The sequence below is a fragment of the Arachis stenosperma genome, chromosome 7 (assembly GCF_014773155.1).
Source record: "Arachis stenosperma cultivar V10309 chromosome 7, arast.V10309.gnm1.PFL2, whole genome shotgun sequence".
Classification (NCBI taxonomy): domain Eukaryota; kingdom Viridiplantae; phylum Streptophyta; class Magnoliopsida; order Fabales; family Fabaceae; genus Arachis; species Arachis stenosperma.
The window spans coordinates 45,058,903-45,067,242 of NC_080383.1; the positions used below are offsets into that span (position 1 = coordinate 45,058,903).

An 8,340-nucleotide genomic window follows, 5' to 3' on the forward strand; every position below is an offset into this window, starting at 1 on the left:
TGGTGAAAAGGAGTTTAGGATGCTTAGTGAGTTTTTATTGCAGTGCATTGTATTTATTTGGCACTTTTACCGTACTGGGAACCCATGGGCCCGGGGTTCTCATTCCGTATATATCTCTTGTTTTTCAGATACAGGTCAGGTGCTCAGCAGTGAGCTGCGGTTCGTCTGAGAGACGGCAAAGATATTTATTTTCTCTACTTTGTGTTTTGCTTAGAATCTCTCCACCTTTGTTTTGAAAAGATTATATTATGTGTTGAACTCTTTTGGAACTTGCCTATAGAGGCTCTTATGTTTCCTTTGGGAGAGATTAGGATGTACTGTTGTCAACTACTTTCATACTGTACCCTAGCCGGCCTAAACTTCGCGGGCCGCGACTAGTGGCTATTTACTTATGCTATAAATATCTATCTGTTATCTATCTCTTAATCTCCTTTATGCCTTGTCCGCATATCGCATTCGGGCTAACAGTTTAACTTTTCGTTGTCGAAGCGTGAGTGAAACGTCTTCGCGATTTTATTTCTACTCTTTTCAGGCTTCTCGATTTAATATTCCTTTCGAATTTACCTATATTTATATATTAAAAATCCACCTGAGAGTCGTATCACCATAATATCATTGACTTATGACTCGAGCATATGGATTTGCATATTAGGGTGTTACATTATGGTATCAGAGCAGTTCGTCCTCGTGAGCTTGAGGGATGGAACTGCTTATGCTTCCATGCATACTCTGAGTCTGTGCCTGTGCTAGTTAGGGTATCTAACCGATACATCTAGCATGAAGTTCATGAGTGTACCTTTGGTACTTTGAAGCACTATACTTCCGATATTGAGACTGATCAACTTGATATCGATTGTTTGGTGTGTATAGGAACCAGATGGCGCCTCATGGACCCGGTCGGGGACGTGAGAGAGATCGTACTAGTACTCAGGAACCGGAAATCAACCCGAATAACCCGGTAAACCTTATGGCGGCGTTGGAGAATATGGCTGCTGCTATGCAGGCCACTGCGGAGGCTCTTGGGCAACAGATAAACAATAATGGCAAAGGTGGAAGTGGAGCTCAGGGCCCGATGACACTGGCAACTTTCTTAAAGGTTAATCCACCTAAGCTCAAGGGAACCACTAATCCGACTGAAGCTGACACCTGGTTTCAGGCCATGGAGCAAGCACTGCAAGCGCAGTTGGTGCCTGAAGAACAGTGTGTTGAATTTGCTACCTATCTACTTGGTGCGCGAAATTGTGAACAATACTTTTTCACAACTCAAATAATCCCCGGTAATGGCTCCAAGAACTTGGTGGCTCAATACCATGGCATTACACAACTTCGCACAACTAACCAGCAAGTGCACTGGGTCGTCCAAGTAATAAACCTTACGTGAGTAAGGGTCGATCCCACGGAGATTGTTAGTATTGAAGCAAGCTATGGTCATCTTGTAAATCTTAGTTAGGCAAACTCAAATGTATATGATGATGATGAACGAAAATAACATGCAAGATAAAGATAGTGATACTTATGTATATCATTGGTGTAAGAGCTTCAGACAAGTGTATGAAGATGCCTTCCCTTCCGTCTCTCTGCTTTCCTACTGCCTTCATCCAATCCTTCTTACTCCTTTCCATGGCAAACTCGTGTAGGGTCTCACTGTTGTCAGCAGCTACCTCCCATCCTCTCAGTGAAAGCGATTGCATATGTCCTGTCACGGCATAGCGGAATTCATCTGTCGGTTCTCAATCAGGCCGGAATAGAATCCAGTGATTCTTTTGCGTTATCACTAACGCCCCGCCCTCAGGGTTTGAAGCACGTCACAGTCATTCAATCATTGAATCCTACTCAGAACACCACAGACAAGGTTAGACCTTCCGGATTCTCTTGAATGCTGCCATCAGTTCTTGCCTATACCACGAAGACTCTGATCTCACGGAATGGCTGGCTCGTTTGTCAGGCGAGCACTCGGTTGTCAGGCGATCAACCATGCATCGTGCAATCGGAAATCCAAGAGATATTCACTAAGCCTCAGATGCTTGTAGAACAAGAATGGTTGTCAGTCACCTTGTTCATAGGTGAAGAACAAGTGATATCTTGGTAAAAGAACAAGCGGAATTGAATGGAAGAACAATAGTAATTGCATTAATACTCGAGGTACAGCAGAGCTCCACACCCTTAATCTATGGTGTGTAGAAACTCCACCGTTGAAAATACATAAGAACAGGGTCTAGGCATGGCCGAATGGCCAGCCTCCCAAAGATCTAAGATAGCATAAAAGTGAAGATAGCTACCAAAGTCTCCTAATACAATAGTAAAAGGTCCTATTAATAGTAAACTAGTAACCTAAGGTGTACAGAAATGAGTAAATGACATAAAAATCCACTTCCGGGCCCACTTGGTGTGTGCTTGGGCTGAGCAATCAAGGAAATTCGTGTAGAGACCTTTTCTGGAGTTAAACGCCAGCTCCCATGCCAGTTTGGGCGTTTAACTCCAACTTTTATTCCTGTTCCGGCGTTTAACGCTGGAATTCCTGAGGCCGGATTACTTCGCGGGTTTGGGCCATCAAATCTTGGACAAAGTATGGACTATTATATATTGCTGGAAAGCCCTGGATGTCTACTTTCCAACGCCGTTGAGAGCGCGCCAATTGGGCTTCTGTAGCTCCAGAAAATCCACTTCGAGTGCAGGGAGGTCAGAATCCAACAGCATCTGCAGTCCTTTTTGGTCTCTGAATCAGATTTTTGCTCAGGTCCCTCAATTTCAGCCAGAAAATACCTGAAATCACAGAAAAACACACAAACTCATAGTAAAGTCCAGAAAAGTGAATTTTAAATAAAAACTAATAAAAATGTACTAAAATCTAACTAAAAGATATCAAAAACATACTAAAAACAATGCCAAAAAGTATACAAATTATCCGCTCATCACAACACCAAACTTAAATTGTTGCTTGTCCTCAAGCAACTGAAAATCAAATAAGATCAAAAGAAGAGAATATGCAATGAATTCCAAAAACATCTGTGAAGATCAGTATTAATTAGATGAGCGGGGCTTTTAACCTTCTGTCTCTGAACAGTTTTGGCATCTCAATCTATCCCTTGAAATTCAGAATGGTTGGCTTCTTTAGGAACTCAGAGTCCAGATAGTGTTAATGATTCTCCTAGTAAAGTATGATGATTCTTGAACATAGCTATTTATTGAGTCTTGGCTGTGGCCCAAAGCACTCTGTCTTCCAGTATTACCACCGGATACATACATGCCACAGACACATAATTGGGTGAACCTTTTCAGATTGTGACTCAGCTTTGCTAAAGTCCCCAATTAGAGGTGTCCAGGGTTCTTAAGCACACTCTTATTTGCCTTGGATCACAACTTTATTTCTTTTCTTTTTCTTTCTTTTCTTTCTTTTTTTTCGATTTTTTTTTTTTCCTTTTTTTTTTTTTTTTTGAATAGCTTTTTCTTGCTTCAAGAATCATTTTATTGATTTTTCAGATCCTCAGTAACATGTCTCCTTTTTCATCATTCTTTCAAGAGCCAACATTCATGAACCACAAATTCAAGATACATATGCACTGTTTACACATACATTCAGAGAACAAAAATATTGCCACCACATCAAAATAATTAAACTATTATAAAATTCAAAATTCATGCAATTCTTTCCTTTTCAATTAAGCACGTTTTTATTGAAGAAATGTGATGGATTCATAGGACATTCATAACTTTAAGGCATAGACACTAAGACACTAATGATCACAAGACACAAACATGGGTAACATAAAGCATAAAAATTCGAAAAACAGAAGGATAGAGAACAAGGAAATTAAGGAACGGGTCCACCTTAGTGATGGCGGCTCTTCCTTGCTTTTGAAGGTCCTATGGAGTGCTTGAGCTCCTCAATGTCTCTTCCTTGCCTTTGTTACTCCTCCCTCATGATTCTTTGATCTTCTCTAATCTCATGAAGGATGATGGAGTGTTCTTGGTGCTCCACCCTTAGTTGTCCCATGTTGGAACTTAATTCTCCTAGGGAGGTGTTTAGTTGCTCCCAATAGTTTTGTGGAGGAAAGTTCATCCCTTGAGGAATCTCAGGGATTTCTTGATGAGAGGGGTCTCTTGTGTATTCCATCCTTTTCTTGGTGATGGGCTTGTCCTCATCAATGGGGATATCTCCTTCTATGTCAACTCCAACTGAATAACAGAGGTGACAAATGAGGTGAGGAAAGGCTAATCTTGCCAAAGTGGAGGTCTTGTCCGCCACCTTATAGAGTTCTTGGGCTATAACCTCATGAACTTCTATTTCTTCTCCAATCATGATGCTATGGATCATGATGGCCCGGTCTATGGTAACTTCGGACCGGTTGCTAGTGGGAATGATTGAGCGTTGTATGAACTCTAACCATCCTCTAGCCACGGGTTTGAGGTCATGCCTTCTCAATTGAACCGGCTTTCCTCTTGAGTCTTGCCTCCATTGTGCGCCCTCTTCACATATGACTGTGAGGACTTGGTCCAACCTTTGATCAAAGTTGACCCTTCTAGTGAAAGGATGCTCATCTCCTTGCATCATAGGCAAGTTGAACGCCACCCTCACACTCTCCGGACTAAAATCCAAGTATTTCCCCCGAACCATAGTAAGATAATTCTTTGGATTCGGGTTCACACTTTGGTCATGGTTCTTTGTGATCCATGCATTGGCATAGAACTCTTGAACCATCAAGATTCCAACTTGTTGAATGGGGTTGGTGAGAACTTCCCAACCTCTTCTTTGGATCTCATGGCGGATCTCCGGATATTCACCCTTTTTGAGTAAAAAGGGGACTTCGGGGATCACCTTCTTCAAGGCCACAACTTCATAGAAGTGGTCTTGATGCACCTTTGAGAGGAATCTATCCATCTCCCATGACTCGGAGGTGGAAGCTTTTGCTTTCCCTTTCCTCTTTTTAGAGGTTTCTCCGGCCTTTGGTGCCATAATGGTTATGGAAAAACGAAAAAGCAACGCTTTTACCACACCAAACTTAAAATGTTTGCTCGTCCTCGAGCAAAAGAAGAAAGAAAGGAGTAGAAGAAGAAGAAATGAGGAAGAGGGGGAGGGTAGTGTGTTCGGCCAAAGGGGGAAGAAGTGGTCTTTAGGTTGTGTGAAATTGCAATAACACTTTGCCTTTGAATTTGAAGGGTGAGGTTGGTGGGGTTTTATGAAGGATGGATGTGAGTGGTGAAGAGAAAGATGGGATTTGATAGGTGAGGGGTTTTTGGGGAAGAGGTGTTGAGGTGATTGGTGAATGGGGGAAGAAGAGAGAGAGTGATGGTAGGGTCCTGTGGGGTCCACAGATCCTGTAGTGTCAAGGAAAAGTTATCCCTGCACCAAATGGCATCAAAATCCACGTTTTGACCCATTTCTGGCGTTAAACGCCGGGCTGGTGCCCATTCCTGGCGTTTAACGCCAGGTTGTTGCCCTTTACTGGCGTTTAACGCCAGTCTGGTGCCCTTTTCTGGCGTTAAACGCCCAGAAAGGTGCCAGACTGGGCGTTAAACGCCCAACTGCTAGGCTGACTGGCGTTTGAACGCCAGCAGCATCTTCCTCCAGGGTGTGCTGTTTTTCTTCCTGTTTTTCATTTTGTTTTTGCTTTTTTCATTGTTTTTGTGACTTCTTATGATCATCAACCTACAAAAAAGATAAAATAACAAAAGAAAATAATTAATTATAAAACATTGGGTTGCCTCCCAACAAGCGCTTCTTTAGTGTCATTAGCTTGACAGAGGACTCCCATGGAGCCTCAGAAACACTCAGAACCTTGTTGAAACCTCCCAACACCAAACTTAGAGTTTGAATGTGGGGTTTCAACACCAAACTTAGATTTTGGTTGTGGCCTCCCAACACCAAACTTAGAGTTTGACTGTGGGGGCTCTGCTTGGCTCTGTTTTGAGAGAAGCTCTTCATGCTTCTTCTCCATGATGATAGAGGGATATCCTTGGGCCTTAAACACCATGGATTCTTCATTCACTTGAATGATCAACTCTCCTCTATCAACATCAATCACAGCCTTTGCTGTGGCTAGGAATGGTCTGCCAAGGATGATGGATTCATCCATGCACTTCCCAGTCTCTAGGACTATGAAATCAGTAGGAATGTAATGGTTTTCAACCTTAACCAGAACATCCTCTACAAGTCCATGGGCTTGTTTTCTTGAGTTGTCTGCCATTTCTAGTGAGATTTTTGCAGCTTGCACCTCAGAGATCCCTAATTTCTCCATTACAGAGAGGGGCATGAGGTTTACACTTGACCCTAAGTCACACAAGGCCTTCTTGAAGGTCATGGTGCCTATGGTACAAGGTATAGAAAACTTCCCAGGATCCTGCCTCTTTTGAGGCAGTTTCTGCCTAGACAGGTCATCCAGTTCTTTGGTGAGCAAGGGAGGTTCATCTTCCCAAGTCTCATTTCCAAATAACTTGTCATTTAGCTTCATGATTGCTCCAAGGTATTTAGCAACTTGCTCTTCAGTGACATACTCATCCTCTTCAGAGGAAGAATACTCATCAGAGCTCATGAAAGGCAGTAGCAAGTCCAAGGGAATCTCTATGGTCTCAGTCTGAGCCTCAGATTCCCAAGGTTCCTCATTGGGGAACTCATTAGAGGCCAGTGGACGTCCAGTGAGGCCTTCCTCAGTGGCGTTCACTGCCTCTTCTTCCTCCCAGAATTCGGCCATGTTTATGGCTTTGCACTCTCCTTTTGGATTTTCTTCAGTGTTACTTGGGAGAGTGCTTGGAGGAAGTTCAGTAATTTTCTTGCTCAGCTGACCCACTTGTCCTTCCAAATTCCTAATGGAAGATCTAGTTTCAGTCATGAAACTTTGAGTGGTTTTGATCAGATCAGAGACCATGGTTGCTAAGTCAGAATTATTCTGCTTAGAGCTCTCTGTCTGTTGCTGAGAAGATGATGGAAAAGGCTTGCCATTGTTAAACTTTTCTTCCACCATTGTTATTGAAACCTTGTTGAGGTCTCTCGTGATTCTTCCATGAAAGATTTGGGTGATTTCTCCATGAAGAATTATAGGTGTTACCATAGGGTTCTCCTAGGTAATTTACCTCTTCCATGGAAGGGTTCTCAGGATCATAAGCTTCTTCCTCAGATGAAGCTTCCTTAGTACTGTTTGGTGCATTTTGCATTCCAGACAGACTTTGAGAAATCAAATTGACTTGTTGAGTCAATATTTTATTCTGGGCCAAAATGGCATTCAGAGTGTCAATATCAAGAACTCCTTTCTTCTGACTAGTCCCATTGTTCACAGGATTTCTTTCAGAAGTGTACATGAATTGGTTATTTGCAACCATTTCAATCAGTTCTTGAGCTTCAGTAGGCGTCTTCTTCAGATGAAGAGATCCTCCTGCAGAGCTATCCAAGGACATCTTAGATAGTTCAGAGAGACCATCATAGAAAATACCTATGATGCTCCATTCAGAAAGCATGTCAGAAGGACATTTTCTGATTAATTGTTTGTATCTTTCCCAAGCTTCATAGAGGGATTCTCCATCCTTTTGTCTAAAGGTTTGGACTTCCACTCTAAGCTTACTCCATCTTTGTGGTGGAAAGAATTTTGCCAAGAAGGCATTGACTAGCTTTTCCCATGAGTCCAGGCTTTCTTTAGGTTGAGAGTCCAACCATATTCTAGCTCTGTCTCTTACAGCAAAAGGGAATAGCATCAGTCTATAGACTTCAGGGTCAACCCCATTAGTCTTGACTGTGTCACAGATTTGCAAGAATTCAGCTAAAAACTGATGAGGATCTTCCATTGGAAGTCCATGGAACTTGCAATTCTGTTGCATTAGAGAAACTAATTGAGGCTTAAGCTCAAAGTTGTTTGCTCCAATGGCAGGGATAGAGATGCTTCTCCCATAAAAATCAGGAGTAGGTGCAGTAAAGTCACCCAGCACCTTCCTTGCATTGTTTGCATTGTTGTTGTTTTCTGCTGCCATGTGTTCTTCTTCCTTGAAGAATTCGGTCAGGTCCTCTAAAGAGAGTTGTGCCTTGGCTTCTCTTAGCTTTCTCTTCAAGGTTCTCTCGGGTTCAGGGTCAGCTTCAACAAGAATGCCTTTGTCTCTGCTCCTGCTCATATGATAGAGAAGAGAACAAGAAAATGTGGAGTCCTCTATGTCACAGTATAGAGATTCCTTGAAATGTCAGAGGAAAAGAGAAATAGAAAGAAGAAGGAGAAGATGAATTCGAACTTTAGTTAGATAAGGTTCGAATTGTGCATTGAGAAGGAGTGGCACTCCATAAACAGGAGGATGTGGGAAGGAGGGAAGTTTATTTTCGAAAATTAATTAAAATACTTTGAAAACATTTTTGAAAAACATCAA

At 42.2% G+C, this 8,340-nt stretch overlaps 1 non-coding gene across 1 annotated transcript; it reads left to right on the forward strand.

Annotated features, from left to right (window-relative positions):
* Positions 1 to 7,443: 7,443 nt before the first annotated feature.
* LOC130942804 (small nucleolar RNA R71) lies at positions 7,444 to 7,551 on the forward strand. Its single transcript, XR_009071354.1, has one exon. It is a non-coding gene; the product is annotated as a small nucleolar RNA R71 (small nucleolar RNA).
* Positions 7,552 to 8,340: the final 789 nt, after the last annotated feature.